The sequence below is a fragment of the Manacus vitellinus genome, unplaced genomic scaffold (genome assembly GCF_001715985.3).
Source record: "Manacus vitellinus isolate BGI_N305 unplaced genomic scaffold, ASM171598v3 scaffold_13_pilon, whole genome shotgun sequence".
In the NCBI taxonomy this organism is placed as follows: domain Eukaryota; kingdom Metazoa; phylum Chordata; class Aves; order Passeriformes; family Pipridae; genus Manacus; species Manacus vitellinus.
Window position 1 is genome coordinate 7,920,125 of NW_021938999.1, and position 21,757 is coordinate 7,941,881.

The following is a 21,757-nucleotide window of genomic DNA, read 5'->3' on the forward strand; positions in this document are numbered from 1 at the left end:
TATCATTAAATAAAGGCCTGACATGTGCAATAAAAATCTATATACAAAAAATCCACTACATTGTACAAGTACATGATTTAATGAGTTCTTATGATGTCAATCCCATGGCATAATACAGTAAAATCCCTGTTGCATCAATATTTTTTTACCAGTTTCATTTATCATGATATAAATCTTCCAAAAGTTACAACAAATAAATAATCACTAATATTTTTTACCCACTGTAGTTCAAGGGAGCTGATCACCCTGTCTCCTTACACAGGGTCAGGGTTGTACAAATAATACCTTAAAAAATGTTTTTGAAATGCAATAAATATTGCTTCATAAATATCTACAAGCAGTCTTCAGTTTTGCTTCTTTTTACCAATTACTATCATAACAGAAATATTGCTAAAACATGATTTTCTAAGCACTATATTGAAGTGATTATTGCAGAAAGTACAGATCTTCAAATCCATCTAAATCCATCTTGATAAGCACATAAACAAAGGCTTGTTAAACAGCCTGTTTTGTCTCACACTTTTGCACACTTCTGAATGAGAAAGATTTTTGCCTTTTTTTTTTTTTTTACTCTGCTGAGTCTGATATCCTAAGTACCAAACTGGATATGTGTAACCTTTGCAGATACAACACCTTGCTCTTTCATGATCTTATTTCTGACTTTTTCAAGGTATTGATTTTATGTCATAATGCCATGATGAGCTCCTCTATGTGGCTGGTTGTACCAGAAAATGGTCCAGTGTTTACGCAATAGCCTCTTTTTCCTGGTCTGGAAATTTTATTTATGTCTGCCCAATTAAATCAACTCTATTCCGTCATCTCTCCCTCCTGTTACTGTAGACACAGAAAGAGAGTAGGACTGTGGATTCTCATTTGAAGTTGTAACTAACACAAGAAAGTCAGTAGCATCCTGTATCTCTACTCTTCCATGCTTTCTCTAGTCATACCTTGGCATCTCTGCGCATTCTGAAGATCAAGAGCAGGCTTTACAGGACTGAACATTTAATAGCTTACAGAATAGATATAAGAAGGTAGCAGATCCAAAGTGGAGGGAAATTAAATACTCCTGAGATATTTTATTGAAATTTCAGTTCTTCAGAGTTTATAGTTGCAGGCAGGGATGGAATTTCAAAAATGCAATTTCAGAGTATTTTTATGGAGTTCCTCACTTGACTACTGAAAGCTGTAATCATCACAATAAAATCGTGGGATGAGGTGCCAGTATAGCATAACCTATGAAAGTGTAGTAATTTATGTTTTACAAATAAACTCTACTAGAATCAGGCAGATAAATCCAGTCCTACCTAATAGCATTTCAGGTATACTCTGCGAGCTCTGCATGTATCCAGTAATTTTTTTAATATGTGTTTAATAAACATCATATTTTATGATGGAGAGCAATATTTTATTTATTGGAACTTGATTCTACAGAATTATATGAGAAGACATTGACTGATTCCTTAAGCAGAAAGAAACTATTTAATAAAATGCAGCTGGTGTTCTTTAGTTAAGTACCTCGCAAACAATGTTTCCTTCCTAGTTCACTTCAGGGTGCTGTAAAATAACTCATGGAAGATCAGACAGATGGAAGTTCAAAACCTCACAGAAGGTGCCAAATGAATCGTTTGAGTCAGTTTCTTGACTGTAAGATACAAGTGGCAGGGCCTTATTTTCTCTCTCTCTCACAGGGAAGAGTACCATTTCAGCACTTTATAATCTAATTGTAACACTTCCTTTGAAGGTGATGGATTTGTGGAAGTTGATTTTTAAACACTTATTTAGACAGAAACTGGTCCCCTTCAGATGCAAAGAGTTCTTGCGTTTCAGGAGAAAAGGGCAAAGAGGACATGCGTAATTAGATGGAAAAAATCAAGATTAATGAGTATGGCAAAGTCCCTCCTCATCCATAAGGCTTGTGTTTGCTTCCTACTAGCTTTCTTTAAGAAAAACTCTTCTCATCCTCACCAATCATCAAAACATATTGCTGTTACTTGAAATCTGCATGCTTTGCATGGCTTAATAAAGCAGGGGAGATGGCTGCAAAGCAAGAATGCTCTCATTGTAGCTTTTTATAGTGTTTGAAAAGTCTCAAATTTTCCAGAATAGTTACAAAAGCATGCAAGCAAAGAAGTATGCTGTACATCAGTGAGTATTTCTTGGACTCAGATCAAAGATTTTGTATTTGAATATGCATTTAAAATATGAATTTAAAATATGCATTGTTTCAATGTACATGTCTTGGCAGAACAGTTGCCCTTGACCACTTTAGATTTCAAAACCCATAGTTTGAAGATTCAGCAGGTATACATTTTTCCATCTTCTTCTAGAACATTGTTAAAGAGATTGAATGGCAGTACGCCAAGACCAATAACCTACATTAACCCATGAGGAAGAAAATTTTCATTTGATTCAGAAGGTTTTCCAATAGCCATAGCTTTTGACACATGTAACTTAGCCCGTCTTTATTTCATTTAGTACATATCACATTGATTTTGTGTAGTCTTATTTTTAAACATGAATCACAGGGATGCAAAGCCACATATCTCTCAGGAGATTCTTTTACCAATGCAATTTTTTTTGTCAGTTTAGGTTTTAAGTTCAATTCTTGCATAAACAAAACTTGAACAAAGTTAATTGATATTAATGTTATCATTGTAGCACTCCTTTGCATTTAGGTAAGGGAATCCTCCACAACCCAACAGGACACTGTGTCCAGGTGCATTGTCAGAGACACTATTCGTCTTGACAGTTTTACCCTCCAGTAATACCAAGTAAAATTTACTGGTTTTTGGGTAGAAATATGAACAAGTTCACGTGCTCATCACCTTAATTTTACTAAATACATTAAGCTTCTAAACTCTCTAATATTCACTATAGAATGGAAGGGATGGGAAGTTTCCCAGCTCATTTCATGCTTTGAACTCTCCTTCTATTTTTTTTCTAAATATATTTACAAAATCTAAATATTTACCTTGAACATATATCTTCCAGTATAGATACACTAATGCTGTATAAAGAAGCATTGTCCCCATAGCAGTTTTGGTTAATATGGTCCAGTGCATTTTTATTTCTCTGAGATATAGTTCTCATATGCTCCCCTCCTATCAATCTTTTGTTTAGACTATAATTAAAAAAAAAAAAAAAGTACAAGTCACTTAAAGATAGGAATGTCTTAAGTGACTGCAACTAATTATGTCTTCAGAATCTTAACATGCAAATCAAGGCAAAACAAGAAAGTTAAGCTTAGGAGTTCAAATGACCTAATAGTCACAGTGTAAACACTGGCACCTTCTTGTCCATTTTTTTCTTAGACAATGAAAAAGTCATATTATAAAGTAAACCTTAGTGACGTTAGCTGGCTAGATTTCATGAACGCAAGCCAAACACAAGAATCTTTTCAGATACAATGTTAATGACAGTATTTTTCCAGAGAAGAACAATTTTAGCATCTACTGTGAAGAGAATGCTATATTATATATTCTCACCATCCTGACAGCTTCCATCTACTCATTGTCTATAATGTCTCTTGCTCCCACCCAAACACATTGTTCCACAATGTAAAACTAATCCATGCAGAAAAAGTATTTCCTCCACAGTGTGACATATTGTATCTGTTTTCTACCCTAAACTTACACTGTGTTCTCAGCCAGAACCATAGATTGTGTCCCCAACAAACTACAGTACTACTATTCAAAGTTTCCTTTTTTTTTTTTTAGAGACAGCACATGTCATGTGAGGCCTCAGAATTTGTGACATCTGCTACTAATGCAGCATATGCACTAGGGCTACTTAAGGATATAATATATTAGCATCATAATGTTTACTACTTTATGCTGATGATGCTGCTCTTGTCACTCACACAGAAGCAGCTCTGCAGCCTTTATCATTCTACTTCGCAGACACTGCTGAGCTCTTTGGGCTGGAAGTCAGCTTAAGGAAGACAGAAGTTCTCCATCAACCAGCACCTCAGGAAGTCTTCCATCATCCATATATCACCATTGGCCAATAAGAGCTCAAATCAGTCCAGCAGTTTAATTAGGAGAATTAGGAGATGAGGTAGTCTCATCTCCTCGGATGGTAAGATTGACGGAGATAGACAACAGGTTAGCAAATGCATATAGTGCCTTCAGAAAGCTTCATAAAAGAGTTTGGTGAAATAAACACTTGAAGAAAAATACAAAGATCAGTGTTTACAAAGCCATAGTGCTGTCTACTCTCTTATATGGATCTGAATCATGGGTCATCTACCGCCACCACCTGCGTCTCCTAGAACGCTTCCATCAATGCTGCCTCCACACAATCCTAAACATCCACTGGTCAGATTATGTGACCAATACATCTGTTCTAGAACAAGCAGCAGTCACAAGTATTGAGGCCATGTTGCTGAGAACACAGCTTCACTGGGCAGGGCACGTCTCCAGGATGAAGGACCACCGCCTCCCTAAGATCTTGCTTTATGGTGAACTCACCACTGGCTGCCACAAGAGAGGAACCCTGAAGAGAAGATACAAGGACTCCCTGAAACAACATCTCAGCCTTGGCCATATTGATCAACTGGTCTACTCGCCTCCATTTGGGAGCTCTGGAGACACACCATCTATAACGCTACTGGTGCTTTTGAGAAAGCACACAGGATCTCTCTCAAGGAGAAAAGGCACAGTAGAAAGAATCGCGCCTTGCAGAATACACCACCTAAGGAGTCTTTCTGCTGTGCCTTTTGCAACCGGATGTGCCTATCGTTCACAACACTGAGCTGCAGGAAAGAAAGCATTTAAGAAGAAAATTCAGAGGTATTGTGGGCAGCTTAAGAAGAAAAAAACCCTCAAGCGTTTCAACTTTGTTATGAAGCTTTGTCATGGAGCTTTGTCATGGAGCTTACAGAAAACAACAGCACTGTGCTCTCAGGTAGAACCATCTACCTCATCCACACATTAGACCCAGACCTCATTCTCGGAAAGGAAGCTACAGTGATTCCAATAGTTTGTGGTACACAATGCCATTCAGCCACCAAATAGACCATCTTCACCTGTAAACCACCATACTTTCCTATTCCATGCTTTGTCCTTTGTCCTTTCCTCAGTTATCCAGTTCCTCATCATTTAGTTATGAGTTCTCCTCTATTTTGTTATATTTGAGGATATTTTTATAGGCATAAAACTAAACAAATGATAATGCTGGAAAAAAAACACAGATGAGAAAAGTTGGGCTGAACAATTAATGGGGAAAAAAAAAGAGGAATCAAGAGATAAAAGGATAAAAGGTTCAACAAGGAGAGGTATAGTCAAAGAACTGAGTGGAGGGAAGAAAGGGAAGGGGAAAAGAATTGGAAAGAATAAGGAAAGAATAAAGAGACAGAGAAATAAAATAATAGAAAAGGAAGTGAAAAGATATGAAGAAAGATAACTGCTCCATGTCAAGTAAAAAGAACTGAGATGAAGTGTTGCAATAAACAAATTGAAATAAAACATCAAGGACAAAAACTTATGAAAGTACACAGAGAAAACAAGTAGGCTGACAGTGAAAAACACAATTACTAAAATGAGAGCTACATTATGCTGTGACATGAGTACACATGAGAAGGTTTGAAATATAAATAGCACTGAGAGAAGTAAGGAAGTTTTAATCCTGCATTCACATATATCTATCCCCATTACCAAAATACTACCTGTTATCTAACACAAATGTGTAGCACGGGAAGAAGCACGTGCATCAAACTTCAGTGGAGCATGAATAAAATAAAAGTGATTGCAACCATTGCAATCTTACTACCACTTCATTTTCTTCAGCTCTTGGGTGAGAGAGTAGAATTACTCTGTTATTTTAGTGTTTACACTCATCCTGCTATGTCACTACGTTCTCATTGTTTAATGCAGCTATATGATGAGTGACATATCTATAGTATTTCTCATATTAAGGTTTTTATTAAGTGACACACTAAAGTAGCAAGAAAAATCAATATCAAATGAACCTCCATTTTTAATGGTTTACTGCATCTGCTCTATCTTCTGGTTGCTATTTTGTGTAACAGGAGACTGAGATTCTTGAAATCTTTTGTGAAATTAACATCTTACTGGAGAGATTTTTTCTTGAACTTATAAATCCCATCATGCTTTGCCCTCCATTCCTACTCATCTGGACCCTGAATACCCCTTTTTATATCTGATCTCTGTTTCTGCACTACATGTATTTTCCATTTTCTGATTATTTCTTCACTATCCCCAAGCATGCGGTTTTGTACTATCCCATTTCTGTGATCTGTGCTGTTCAACTGATCCATTTTCAGATAAATCAAATATTAGTGCAGGTACTGTTCCTTCAGAGGTGCTTTTTTTCCACAGCTGTTGCAGACTTGGACATATATTCCAGAATGTTCCAGCATACTGCAAAGCCAGATGTACTGTCTGTCCATACTGTCACAAATTGATTAATATTGCAGTTGCTTAGATGGGAAACAGTTTTTTTTAGTCTGTCTTCCAGCTCCTTAGTGCACCCCCCCTTGAACTGATTCATGAGTTAGGGTGGATGCACCCTGAACCTTTGCATGTTGAGGATGGCAGAGCAGAAGCTGCTGGACCACACACAGGCTCATGGGTTCCTCATTTATCAACTGGCAGTTCTGATGCACACTAGTTATGGCAATGAAGAAGAAACACTGCCATGCAAACAAACAAAGGCCATTATATCAACACCAACTGTACTTGTGGGAGTACTTGCTCACAGAATTGATGGAGAAGTTCATATGCCTCCCAAATTAGGACAGACAAGTCCAAATACAAATGAAATGTGTTGTATCTATAAATAAAAATTATCAGAGTGTATATTTGTAGCTGCATGTGTAACCAGTGTGGTGCCAACTGTAGAGAAAGTTTGTACTTCGGTGACCACTGCAGTTTATTCAAATGTGACAAAGTTGGCTGAAATATTAGCTAGCATTGAGATTAATGTAGACTTGAACACCTTGAGGACTTTTACATGTACATGTGCTCATGTTTTTCTGAAACTGCACAAAAAAGTGCCACATCAATTACAGAGGTTACAAATATTTCATAGTTGTGCAGTAATGAGTTAAGATGTTTCTGCAGAAACAGAGCTACCAAAGCTTTATCCACCCTACCTATGGGATCAGAAATCCTGAGTGAACTATCCCTTGAAATAATCCATGACTTTTTTCTCAGAAGGACATAGCTAGTTCTGGAGAGCCTGAGTCTTATCTAATATATATGCAAAGTAGATGAGCAGAAGACTACACCTGGGAATGAATTCAAAGCTAGATTATTTAGCAGAATAGGGGTACACTTAAAGAGATATCTGTGCCTTCCTCACATACTCCATGCTTCTTTTCAATTAATCTGTGTCCTGACAATCCACAATCAGGTGGAAGAAGCTTTGATGAAACAGGTGGCAGTTGCAGGCTGGAGGTAGCCGGAGTACTTGGCAAGCTGAAAGCAAGGTAGGGTGGCTTGCAAAGCTATTTGTGTGGTCAACACCATCTGTACTACTGTGACCTGCTGTGCCCTAGTACAGTATCTGGGTCAGAATTTGCGCCAAAAGTGAAAAAAACCACAATTGCTTCTAGTTTAGACATTTCATGCAATCAACTAGAAAGTTCACCTATCATTTCTGGGGCAGATACAACCAAGCTTCTGACCAAATGTCCACTGACAATGAAGCAATATAAGAGGGAATTTGTTATAGTGTTACTGCCATAATTTTTACATTCTGATAAAACCAAAATAAATCCTATCACCTTCCCCTCTCCACAATTACTGTGATTAAAAACACAATAATTTTCTGAAATACATGACAGAGGAGCCAACATGGAAACATTTGCTGCTGGACTTTATGGGAGCAAACAAGGAATGTCTGGAGATATGAGGGTTGGGGAAAGCCTTGACTACAGTGACCGCAAGATCATGGAGTGCAATATCCTGCAAGGAAGCAGCACATTGAGAAGGTTACACCCCTGACCTTCAGGACAGCTAACTTTGACATCTTCAGGGACCTTCATGGAATAATCGTATGGGAATGTGCCCTAGAGAGAAGAGGGGTCAAAGGATAACTTCATCCAGTATAGAGGATCCCCATGAGTGAGAAATTGAGCAAAAGGGGCTGAAGACTTGGAGGGATGAACAAGGAACTCCTACAAAAACTCATACATAAGCAGGAGATACAGATGAGGTGGAAGCAGGTACAGGCTGCCTGGGATAAATATAAGGATGTTATCAGAGTATGCACAAATGAAATGAGGAGGGCCAAGGCCCATTTGGAATTAAATATGGCTAAGGATGTCAAGGATAACAAGAAGGATTTCATCAAATAAATCAATAACAAAAGGAATGCTAAGGAAAACGTGGACCCACTACTGAATGAAACAGGTAACTTTGCAACCGAGGTTTCAGAGAAAGCTGAAATATTGAACACCTTCTTTGCTTTAGTCTTCAGTGCCAAGAACAGCCCTCAGGAATCACTGGCCCAGAAGAACAGGAGGAAGGTCTGGAGGTAGGTTGACGTTACTTTGTTTGAAGAGGTTTGGGTTAGAAATCATTTAGTCAAACTTAATATCTACAAGTCCACGGGCCCTGCCAGGATGAAACCATGAGTGCTAAGGGAACTGGAAGACATCACTGTTATGACACTCAGTCATCTTTGAAAGGTCATGGCAATCAGGAGAGGTGCCTAGGGACTGAAACAAAGCGAATATCACACCCCAGTCTTCAAAAGGGGTGAGAAGGAGGACTCAGAGAACTACAGGCCAGCCAGCCTCACCTCAATCCCTGGAAAGATAACAGAACAGCACATTCTGGAAGCCATTTTAAGCATATAGAAGACAAGGTGATCAGGCATTGTCAGCATGGATTCACCAAAGGAAAGTTATGCTTAACCAGCCCAATTGCTTTTTATGATGAGACAAGTGGCTGGAGAGACAAGGGGAGAACAGTGGATGTTGCCTACCTGGATTTCAGAAAGGCTTTCAACACTGTCTCCCTTGACATCTCAGGACACGAAGATCGTGGAGGGTCTTCAGTGGAGGGCACCAAAAATGATTAAGGGACTGAAGCATCTCTCTTACGAGAAAAGTCTGAGATATTTGGACCTGTTCAGCCTTGAGAAAAGATGACTGAGAGGGGACCTTATCAATTTCTGTAAGTATCTGAAGGGATGATATAAAGAGGATGAAGCCAGTCTGTGGTAGTGCAAAGCGATAGGCGATAAGACAAGAGGCAACAGGTAGAAACTGATGCACAGAAAGTTCCAACTGAACATGAGGAAAAACTTTACTGTGAGATAAATTGAACACTGGAGCATGTTGCATACAGAGATTGTGGAGTTTCCTTCCTTGGACATATTCAAAAACCATCCAGATACAATCCTGGGTAATGTGCTCTAGGATGACCCTGCTTGAGCAGGGAGGTTGGACAAGGTGACCTCCAGTCATTTCTAACCTCACCCATTCTATGATTCTATGAAAAAGCAGCATAAAATACCACTTTTGGTAGTCAAAACACAAACTCCTAATTTTTTTAAGATCATGGGACCTATTTGAAAAGATCTTTAAAGATGAGTTCATATTCACCTTTAAGTTAAAAATAATTTAAAGGAAATTATTCTTCGATATGTTTTACTTTGGTCACATCATACTTCAAAACCTCACTAGTCTGTATTCCGCTTAGATGTGCATTGAATAAGCAGCCCAAAACTCCATTCAGTTTCTTCCAGTCTCTAATTTAGATACTTCATTTTTATAGACTGTGTTCCAGTATACATGTGAACATTATCGTCCTCACTGCTGGAACACCCCAGCAAAGAGATGTGAGTAATGATGAGGAAGAATGACAGGTCATGCTCCTCTGTGTGCTTTCCAGCATGTTTTTTTTTTTTCTGCAGGTGTCCTCTTGACTGTAAACTTTGCAGAGCAGAAATCATTTTTAGCATCATAGCATACATCAGATGTTTTGCTAGCTCTTAACTAAAGAATAACAAAATCACAGATAATTATAATCAAAGTTAAACTATTAAAAGGAATTAATGAAACTTTTGTGGATTAACTATCCTCTAGTCTTCATTATTTATTCACTTTGATGTTAATTTGCAAAATTCTTTAATTCACCATAGCTTTCCCTATCATTAATGTAAATTAATAAGGTTCTACTGTAATGAAGATATTATTATCTTCCCTTGCATAAATGCACATATTTTTCTGATTAAGAAAATGTTTTTTTTAAAAAAAATCAGATTACCAGGTATAATGGAAACAGAAAACATGAACAATGTACTCAGCTGTTTAGATAAAACCTAGGAGTATTGAGAATAACAGAGATCATTTTCTTGTAGTCCAAAAAATAAGCAAATGTAACAGAGAAATTTTAGTGGTCTTTACAGGTCTTTCAGAAGCATTGCATTCATATTGTGTCCAGTGAGGACCACTAACAAATGACCAATCCATTTATAGATGATTAAACAGTTGTATGTTACATACACTAAAGTCGTGGATGTGAAAAACAGAAAACTAACTAAACAGCACTTTATAAATTTTAATATAGAATAAATAATTTTTTTCCTTCTTATCAGACAAGGTGCCCTTTTCTTATAACATAAATGGGGTTTTTTTCTCATTGATTCCAAATCTTACTATGCAGTTTCTCAATAACAGCATTTTAAAACAGGAGGGGTTCTAAAACAAAATTCTATATTTACAATAGAAAAGTAAGAAACATTAATAAGGGCAGTAAAAACATTGAAAGATTATTATTTGTTTTACATCCTTTGTTTTTATGTTCAATATTTTTCATTTGCAGTGACTTCATGAATTTCAGACACACATAGCTTAACAGGTGATTTTGCTTTTATATACAAAGGAAGGTTGCATGTCACAGCATTTGGCTGGTACACAATTTTCTAAATGAAAAGTGATATCAAGCTCATGCATTTGTATTGTTTTGACTTTTGATGTATTTTCTAGCATTTGGGAAGAAATACAGGAGTTGTAAAGTCTTACTATCTTCACAGTTGGATTTGTTACACTACCATTCCCACAAAGATTAGCTGAGGAGAACCAAAACCCAAATACCGCTTAAGAAATTTTACTCCTTGGGTGTCCTCTGCTGTCATGTTACCTCACTTTCAAGTTCATGCTCAAGCCCAAATGTCCCAGTTGTCCAGAATAACTGTGTGTTGGCTCACACTTTCATTTGAATGCAAAACAAAGCATCTGGATTCTCAGACAGGTATGCTGTTAGGGGACAGCAGGAGAGGCTGTCTCATGTTCAAGTCCCAGTTCTATAGACTGAGTGCAACAAGCAGTTGACTGACGCAGCAGGACTTGCTCGCACTCCTGCACACTTGACCAACCTATATTAGCAGTATCTTGCTGCTGCTACTTTTCCAAGTGGTGTGTGATGTGCCAGTGGCATCTGAATTTTTTATTCATGTTTTTTTGCACTGTTTCTGCAAAAAATGAGCACACTCACCTTGTTGAAGCTTTTGGTATGGCAGCATAGTTAGTTCCCTAAGGAGGAAGAACAGCAGGGTGCTGTAGTCAGAAGGAAGACTGTATAGGCAACACAAAGTACTTCTCAGAGGGAAATGGTAACTGCTTATTAAAGAGGAGGGAAGGGGGAAGAAAGTTTTGCAGAGTTGCTCAGCAGGTGTAGGATGCAGTCATAGCTGTATATATCTTCACAGATAAAGAACCTTTCTGGTGCGCACCACCATACAAATGAGACTTGTGGCCCTGAATAGCCAGAGGAAGCATAACAAATGAATTCTCTTTTGCCATATTATCGTGGATAATGGGTACGTGGGATGATGACACATACATGGGTACTTATGATCCAGATAGGAGCCTGCTAGAAAGACCTCTCAAAATGTGAATCATATCTAGGTAGCTGGCTGATGAGATTGTATTTGACTTAGAAAACCGGGGTCAGATCAGTTGTACATTTACAATACAGCCTAAGGAAAAGGGGTGATTTTGGGCCTGAAAATAGCTGCTTATTCTAGCAACAACCATTAACCAAGAGTTTTATATTTCATATAGGTAGTGAGAAAAATGAGTTTTAATGGAGTAGAAGTAGAACTGCCTCATGTTATAAAACAATTTTGGCAGGTAAGAATCTGGGTTGAGGTAAAGTCTGAAGAGCTAAGATGTACAAATCTATCTTCTGTCTCTTGGAAAACAAAGGTAGTAAAAGAGGAGGCAAGTTTTTCCCAGAAGACAAAAAGGGGTTTTGATCTTAGTTCACTAAGGAGAAAAAGCTCTGAGGCACTGCCCCATGCTAGTATCTGAGTGTTTAATGTGTAGTGACAGGAAAGTATGACATAACAGCAAGCTTGCACAGACAGCTTCAAAAGAATGTAAACCTGGAGCTTCTACTCCAGGCTTTTGCACCCTTATAAAAAAAATGAGCAGACAGATGAGCCTAAGTGATTAGATATCACATGGCCAGCGTGTTACCAGTGCTATGCTGAATGGAGGTAGACTACAGTAGCAAAAGAAGTTGTGGGAATTAGAAATGAGTATGATCTATGGGGGAAAAAAGTAGATGGGAGATGAAGTAATTCGTTTGTGGAAAGGGCTGTTGTCCTTTGTCAGAGAGTTTGTGCAAATGACAGACAGTAGAAGAAATTTTGTGGGATAGATAATACCTGTTAGGAAAAGTCAAAGAGAGGAAAATCTTTTGGCAGTTGAAACAATATTGTTGTTATATGTCAATTAGCATATTCCTAACTTTTAGGACGACTCATAACTTGTATCTGAATGTTATGACTTGAGCATGTCCCTACAATACGCAGCCCTGAGAGCTGAAATTTTCTGTTCTGAAATGTTTTCTGAACAACTTTTCTCCACCTTGGAGGAAAAGAGAAAATCACCTATGCTAGGAAAGATACTAAAATTAAAATCTCACTTAAAAAAGAATCAGTGTTAGAGTAGCAAGGACCCCTCACCTGCAGCTCACAAATGAAAGTAAAGATGTGGAGGGGTTCTACTTGTCTCCATATCTGTGCTTGTTACTTGTGTGTACTTTGCAGGTCTCAGTTGATGTCAATCAGCAGAGCCTGCTATTGGTATAAGTGAAGCTGTGCTAATTTATACCCACAGAGAATTAGGTTCATAATGTGTTAAATGTACTAGATTGGGAATGAATGTGGTATTGGATTTGAATTCAAAATGAGTGCAGCATCAGTTTTTTTCTTTCTTATCTGACAATTGGAAAGTTGGAGACATTGCATGTGAAAAAGAATAATGTTAAACTTATTTTGAACAGTTGACAGACATGGCTGGAAGTCTGATATGATTAATACCTCAATAATAGGGCTTCAGTAAGTTATTCCCAATAGATTCTCAACCTAGACAGAGTGCCAAGATACTGATAATGGTTAAGTGACTTTCATTAGATAACAAATTCCATTTTTAACTCTGTTTTACCAAGGAGCTTTTATAATTCATTAAACTCAAAAGAATTAAGGAGATCTCTTACACGCAAGTGAGTGGAGAGGAACTGGTTGCAAGGATTTGTGAATCTCATCTCTGAGCAGAAATAGTCTGAGATATCTGTCTTCATATTCATTTCCTTAGCAACACCTTGAGAATTTTTCCTTAAAATAAGTATTCAGATATAGGGATTTTTTTTCTTTTTTTTCTAGGGCATCTGCAGAGGTGCTGCAACACACCCAGTATAGAAAAGAGAAATGTTAAGTTTGAATGTGCATAAGCTCAGCTGCAAAGTAGGGTCAAAAAGCATTACAAACCATCAATCTTCTTTTCTTTCACGCCTAAAGCAGGAACATTTGTGTCCCTTTCCTTCCCCTCATTAGACTTAAAGACAAGGAGTGTCTTTACAGTGACAGAAATCCAAATCTTCTAGAGAGACTTTGACTATAAATTCCTCCTTTCTTCATCAGCCAGCAAGTGGAGTGAGGCCCAACTTATACAACAGTATCATTCCAGGAGTTATCCAGAGAATACAGTTCCAGGAAGAATTAATTATTGGAAATGTTATTTATTACTTGTTTTACATCATATTTATGGATAGAGAAGTCAACTGAGCTGATAAGCAATTTTGCAGTAGATCCAAAAATGAGTTCAATCCTTGCCCTGGTGATGTGTCAAGGACCACTAGCTGGCAGCTCAGCAATATTTTACAGCACAGGTGCTGACTACTCCATTTTTTTATGTGGCTTTGCTGTAGACACGTGTGCCTTTACACAATGGGTTATTCTGGCTCATAAGTGCATAAAACAGAGAGGTTCTTGCTGCAGTCAGAACATTATTGAATTGGGCACTGTGCATGCATGTTATTAGAAACTGTCCCTGTTCAATAAAGCTTTAGTCTAATTAGAGAAAACAAGGAGAAGAAGGAAGTATTCCATAGGAATCATGAGAATGAAAAACAACATTTAGGAGGAAATAGAGGTGTTGAAGTGAAGGCAGGTAATCTCACTGCAGCAGGGAGTAGCAGGTTCAGCTGCTGTGTTCGGTGGAGCCACTGACAGGGAACCCCTGCAGGGCTGCAGAGAGGGAAGGATGTGGTCACCAGGACAGGCTCAGGTGCCTTTCAGTGTAAAGACTTTCACGGATGGGAATGTGATAAGTAGGGTGATCCAGTGGTAAAGGCGAAACATAACAAGATTTAGGCTAAATGGGAGATTGAGATATGTATGAGCAAAAATTAAATGATGGGTCTTAAGGTGTGAAGGAAAAAGTTCTATAACAAATTCAGGAATGTAAAAAACATAAATCACAAACTGAAGCATGAAATAAAGGGAAGAAAAATATGTCAGTCAGTATGGAGTTGGAAATTATGACTACAGGCTTATTTTGCATATATTTAGATCAAACTTCTAATGTTGAAAAAGCAGAAGTCTGCCCTGTCACTTTATAAGTATTCTTGAAATATGTTGGTTTTCATTTTAAATTATCTTCATTCAGAAGTTAATTTTTATAGATTATATTTTTGCTAAAAAGTCAATTAATTTACTTAATAATTGTGGACTTGCCTATTCATCTTCCAACTTTGAGAGGTTTTATTCTGCTTTTCATGCCCATTTGAGCAATAATTTAGTTTAAAAACTATCACCAAAGCATGCTCCTGGCTGCTGTTCTTTATTTGCTGATGAATTGAGCTTGTGGATATCAGCTCCAAAGTGAATTATGTTTAGGTTGTTTTAAACTGACGAAGGTAATCAGATACGAAAAAGTGGTGATTTTACGCTTTAAAAGTATAAAAATGTGGCTTACTTACATTTTGATTGCAGTTTGAATTATTCCACCTCTTTCTACCATGAATTTCACTTAAGCCTTGGACCTGAGCTGATAAATCACTGCTAGCAGGCGCCCCCCCACTAGCACTTTTAATGGGCACTCTTTTGAAAGTTAAACATTTGAAAGTTAAAAATTACTCAAACACAGTCTTGAAAGGCTAAACACAGATTTGAAATCTGTCTCATGTTAGGCAATTTTGTCATAAGCTTTCAGCATAATTGTAAAAAGTACAAAGCCTTGAAACCAAAACTGTGTTATAATAGCCAATTTCATAGCTATAATCATGGTAATTATTATGATGATCCAAATATCTACCATTGTGTTAATGGAGATTTTAAATTCCTGTATGCATTATTTTTCAAGCCTTGTGGGCCATCTCCTTTTCAAAGTTTCAGAAATATTCTTAGTTACATAACAGATCAACAAACAGCACAATGTTCATCTGCAGATCCTGTCTACTCACTGTGAGTAGCAATATCTTCCTCTCTTTATCAAATGATTTCTTTTTTAATGCTCAGTTAAATCAAATGAGCATAGACTAAATATTAAATGCATGTAGACTACCTGAGAAAATCTTTGTTTTAATCTTAGTCCTGTTTATAGATGTAAGAAGAGATCTTATTTAAATATACAATGTCAATGTAATAGGATGTGTATTTATAGGAGCTCTCCAATAGTTTTCTTGGCACACTGCTCAGCCAATTCAATTACCTATCTATTCTGAAAATACCAGTTGTCTCAAATTCTTTGATGTCCATTGACAGCAACTGCTAGTAAAGAAATTCACCCAGTGATCATGAAGACAGTCCACACAACCACTAGCAACAGTGTTGAGCACTGCTTCACTGCCCTGTGACACATTTGTCAGCCTAATATTCAGTTATCAGATATCTCACACATTTCAATGCCTCCTTCCTCCTCTCCTGACAAACAGCAAACTCCTGACATCTGCTACTGAATCCTTTCTGGGTTTGTGGTGCTCCAGAGGGAGATCTCCTATTATGGATCAGACAGAAATCTGGAAGGTAGGAGTTTCTCATGTCTGATTTTGACATTATTTTATATTTTCCTTATGTTCATCTGTGAGTATCTCAATTTACCACGAATTAGTGGTAAATAGCTGTGATCTTGAAAACATGTTAATACTGTAAAAGGCAACTGTGCTTAAAAGCAAATCAGAAAGAGCTCAAGGCATCTTCCGCAGTGAGACTACCACTCACCAGGTCAAAGAGGCACTACTTGAATTACTCAAATTGCTCTAAAAGTTGTAAGTACCACCTACAGTACATTGCTATTAGACTAAAAGCAGACCATAATAAATAGTGAAGCAAATACTGTCTGTTAATTTATCAGGAATAGGGGAGCATTTCACTTTCACTCACAAGAGTACTAATAATCATATTGACTCAGAAAATTATTGCTAAACAGAAATTATATTTAGAAATATTATACATAATTTCTGCATTGTGTATTTCAAATACACAGAGAAAAACTACTAAATGAGGTACTGAGTACCAACAGTGGAATATTGTACAATTACACATCTCAGAGATTACCTCAAATGGACTTGATATGCTGAGTTACTCACTTGCAATATTAAACAAAAGGTACGAGAGGGGAAGTATAACTATCACAAGACAATCACTTAAATGAGTGAAATAGAGAACATCAGCAACAGCAATGGTCTAAACCCACAGGAGAGTGAAAAATGCAATATGATAACTCTACTTTTTGGAATAGCTTTATTATTACTATTTCATAGAAGAACTCTTCAGTGGAAAAAAATATGTTACCCAGATGCACATGTTAGGAATCTAGATGATTGCTCCTGTTCCACAGCCTGGTTTATATGGATTAAAAATCAATGAGCTGCTTTGTGACTGAGAAATAGCATTCTTCATACATTATGATCAAATAATTGAGCACCTAATTAAAAGACTACTGTACCTTGTGTCAATCTAAAGGAATTTTGGCCAAAAAATTAAAACAATCAACTACCATAAAAATAAGAATGTTCTTTTGCGAGTTAACGTCTTTCAAATCTGTACAATTTGGAAAGTAGCCAACCTCAGGAAAGGCAAGAAAATATTTCAGTTTTGGCTTTTGTCCTCCACGTATCCCAGAGATTTGACATCATTGGCCAGAGTGAAACCTGGTGGAATGAGTCCCTGTCACAGGCTCTTTAGGAGGGATAGGTAGGACTGAAGAGGCAGAGGGGTGGCACTGTATGTAGTAGAAGGATTAGAATGTTGGAGATCACAGTTGGCAACGGCACAGCTGAGAGCCTCTGGGTAGGAATCAAGGGGCAAATAAATAATGCAGATGTCGTCATGGGAGTCTACAATAGACCTCCCAGCCAGGACAATGATTCAATGAATTATTCTTTGAGGAAATAAGGAACACTTCAGCTTGCCAGAAATTAACCAGAATCATCACACAGCTGGTACAATCTGGGTCAGAAGATTCCTAAAATACCTGGATGACAACTTCATGGAACAGGTCCTACGGGAGACGACTCAGAAAAATGTCCTCCTCGATCTGCTGCTTGTCAACAGAGTGGACCTCATGAGCAAAGTGCAGATTGATGGCTGTCTTGGCCACAGCAACCACGAGGTGATTGACTTTAAAATCTCTGTAGACAGGAGGAAGAATGCCAGCAAAACCTCAATGCTGGACATGAGGAGAGTAGACTTTAGGTTGTTCAGGAATTTAATGAGTAAGGTCCCCTGGGAAAATGTTTTTGCAGGTGTTGTGGTCCATCATTGCTGGTCACTTTTTAAAGACCATGTCCTAAGGGCAGAGGAACAGGCAATTCCCAAATGTTGGAAGTCAAGTAGGCAAGGTAGGCCAATTTGGCTGAACAGGAATCTTTTCTTGGAAGTAAGTCAAGAAAGGAAGGTGTGTGACCAGTTAAAGTGAAGTAAGGTGATGGGGGAAGAATACAGAGATGTTGCTTGCCAATGTAGGGAAAAAAATTGTGCAACCAATGCTCAACTGGAATTTCAGCTGGCCAGAAATATGGTAGACAATAAAGAATTTTTTGAAATATATTAGTGGCAATAGGCAGTGTAAAAATAACATTGGCCCATTATAGGATGAGGATGGTCACCTCACAAAGACAGAGACAAGGCAGAGGTGTTTAACATTTTCTTTACCACTGTCTTCAACAGGCATGATGGAACAAGAGGGTCTCAGTGCTCTGAGTTGGAGGACCATTACTACGAGAATGATCAACTCCCTGTTGACCCTGAAATTGTGTGGGATCTGCTGCTCCAGCTGGATCCCTACAAATCTATGGGACCTGATGGGATTCATCCCAGAATCCTCAAAGAGCTGGCTGATGTTATTGCACAACTTCTCTTGATGATTTTTGAGCAGTCTTGGGAATCCAGAGGATGTCCCAGCTGACTGGAAACTCCCAGTTGTTGTCCAGACTTTCAAGAAGGGCAAGAAGACCCCGGAAACTACAGGTCTGTCAGTCTCGCTTCAGTGCCTGGTAAAGTTATGGAGAAGATTATTCTGGGAGGTATTGAAAAATACCTGAGAGACAACGCAGTCTTAACCAGAATGACTTCATGAGAGGAAAGTCCTGCTTATCCAACCTGATTTCCTTTTTGACAAGGTAACCAACACAGTTGATCAAGGGAAGTCAGTTGATGTAATCTTTTTGGATTTCAGTAAAGCTTTTGATACTGTCTCTCTCCATATCCTTTACACAGCTGGATAAACACGTCCTGTGGTGGATGAGCAATTGGCTCACAGGTCAAGCACAGAGGGTAATAGCAAATGGGGTAACGTCAGACTGGGGACCTGTCACTAGTGGGGTTCCACAGGACTCCATCTCAGGCCCTGTGCTCTTCAACATCTTCATAAGTGACTTGGACACAGGACTGGAAGGGGATACTAAGCAAGTTTGCAGATCACACAAAGCTGGGAGGAGCTGTTGACAAATTGTAGGGCTGGGCAATCACCAACCATATAAAATTGGTGGGGGAAAGTGCTGGTTTTTGCACCTGGGATGGGGCAACCCTGGATGCCCATACAGACTGGGGAATGAGACGCTAGAAAGCAGCACCATGGAAAGGGACCTGGGGGTACTAGTCCATGACAAGTTGAATATGAGTTAGCAGTGCCCTGGCAGCCAGGAGGGCCAAACATGTCCTGGGGGGGATCAGGCAAAGCATTGCCAGTTGGTCGATGGAGGGGATTGTCCCGCTCTGCTCGGCACTGGTGTGGCCTCACCTTGAATATTGTGAGCAGTTTTGGGCACCACAATATAAGAAAGATATTAAGCTATTAGAGAGCATCCAAATGAGGGCAAGAAAGATTGTGAAGGGCCTTGAGGGGAAGCCGTGTGAGAGGTCACTTGGGCTGTTCAACCTGGAGAACAGGAGATTTAGAGGAGACTTCATTGCAGTTACAACTTCCTCATGAGGGGAAGAGGAAAGGTAGGCACTGATCTCTTCTCTGTGGTGACCAGTGACAGAACCCAAGCAAATGACCTGAAGTTGTGTCAGGGGAGGTTTAGGTTGGATATTAGCAAAAGGTTCTTCACCCAGAGGGTGGCTGGGCACTGGAACAGGTTCCCCAGGGAAGTAGTCACAGTACCAAGCCTGACAGGGTTCATGTAGCTTTTGGATGATACTCTCAGGCACATGGTGTGACTCTCAGCGATGGTCCTGTGCAGGGCTAAGAGTTTTATTTGGTGATCCTTGTGGGTTCCTTCAACTCAGCATATTCTCTGTTCTGCTATTCTTTTCTAAGTTGTTATCTCTATTTGTTATCATTTTTATTCAAGGAGAAGCATATAAAAATAATGCATTATCCTATGCACTAGTGATTCATGGTACACTGAGTTTCAGCATCAGGCTTCATGTGTCACTTTATAAACAAACAAATGCAATGATGCATCCTTGCCCTCAGGTCTGGTGTCGACTTCCTAATTCACCTATATTAAAAACCTTTAAAATACATATTATATATATTTTCCCAAAATAAAAAAGTGAGACCTTTGCAAAAATATGCCCAGTGAATTTGTCTCTTCCTTTTCTCTCTGTCTTCATAAAGAAGGTTTCCCCCTGTTTGGAACAGGATTGTTACTGAGGAAGAATTTTCAAAACCAGTCATAATAGGCCAAAAGCCTTTTTCTGTGAAGCCATATGTAGAATTATCCTTGAATTTCATTCTGTTTTAATGGGAAAAAAGAGGTATAAAATTGTGTATTTTTACTTTGCAGCGTTAATATCACTTTGGATTGTACCAGATCATATAGAAGACATGTTTGTTATCATCTATCACCTGGCACACTGAGTGGTCTGAATTGCTGAATTGCTCCTCAAATTTCCTGGTAGCTATTTAATGTGACTTCCACACATGGAAAATAGTAAAGACAACTTAATTTTATTAAAATGCATATGAACTTGAATCTTCCTGGGTAACACAACCACTCTTCTTCCCTTACAGTATAGTTGATATAGTTTGGCTTGACACAATAAAAGCACACCCTGATCTGATTTATCCTGTAATTATGTACATTAACTCTTTTAAATTGGCTATGTCAGCAAAACAACTCCCTCCCTCAGAATTAGCATTAAAATGTTTAAAATTCAAGTAGAGAAGTACATACAGAAACTATGGAGCTTTCTCTCAATATTTTAGTTAATAGCCAGTAAGAACTAATTTTTTATTTGTCTAAGTGAAGTGCATGAAAACATGCTTAAAATTACAGGAAAATTTTAAACAGCAAGGGTAATAAAACACTGCAGGTGAAAGTAGGAGAGTTAGGGATGAAAGACCTACTCAGCTGCAGTGTACAGTGCACTATTTAGAATTTGTTTTCTGGTGATATATAGTTCTTTTTCAGATTAAAATATAATTTTAATTTATCAGTATATGATTTCCATACACAGCATTCTTGTAAAGGAGGTATAGAATCTCGATGACTGCTGTTTAGCTCTGATTTCACCGTTGTAATTCCATATGGGCATAATGGGATAGGAGGAGAGCAACTATGAATGAAAGGATGTTGCTAATTTAAAGAGAAGAAAAACTTTAAGCTTGAATGTAATAAAGAGGTAGAGCCAATTTAAAACCAGATAGACATGAGGGGAAAAACTCAGGGAAACAGCACAAGAAAAATATATTGATTTTAGTCCTACACCTGTAGTCTATTTTAAGTGGTTAAGCTAATACTTTTCATTATGTTCACAAATGTGATTTAAATAATGAAGGATCAGTAATATGAGGCTCCCTTCAGCCTTGATCTGCAGGTAAATCTCTGCAAGAAAGCAAAGTGACACAGGTTGGCAAATTAGTGGTGTGAAAATTAATGAGCTTTCTCTATGCTGATCAACAGTTACCCTCTATCTACCAGTGGCTGATTTATGTTCACTTTAAACATTTTAGGATTTTAGTCTAATCAAATCCAATGACATTTCTGTGAGGGGAGTCTTACAACATTTGGTACAGCTGAAAAGGAGATGTTTTAAATTAATA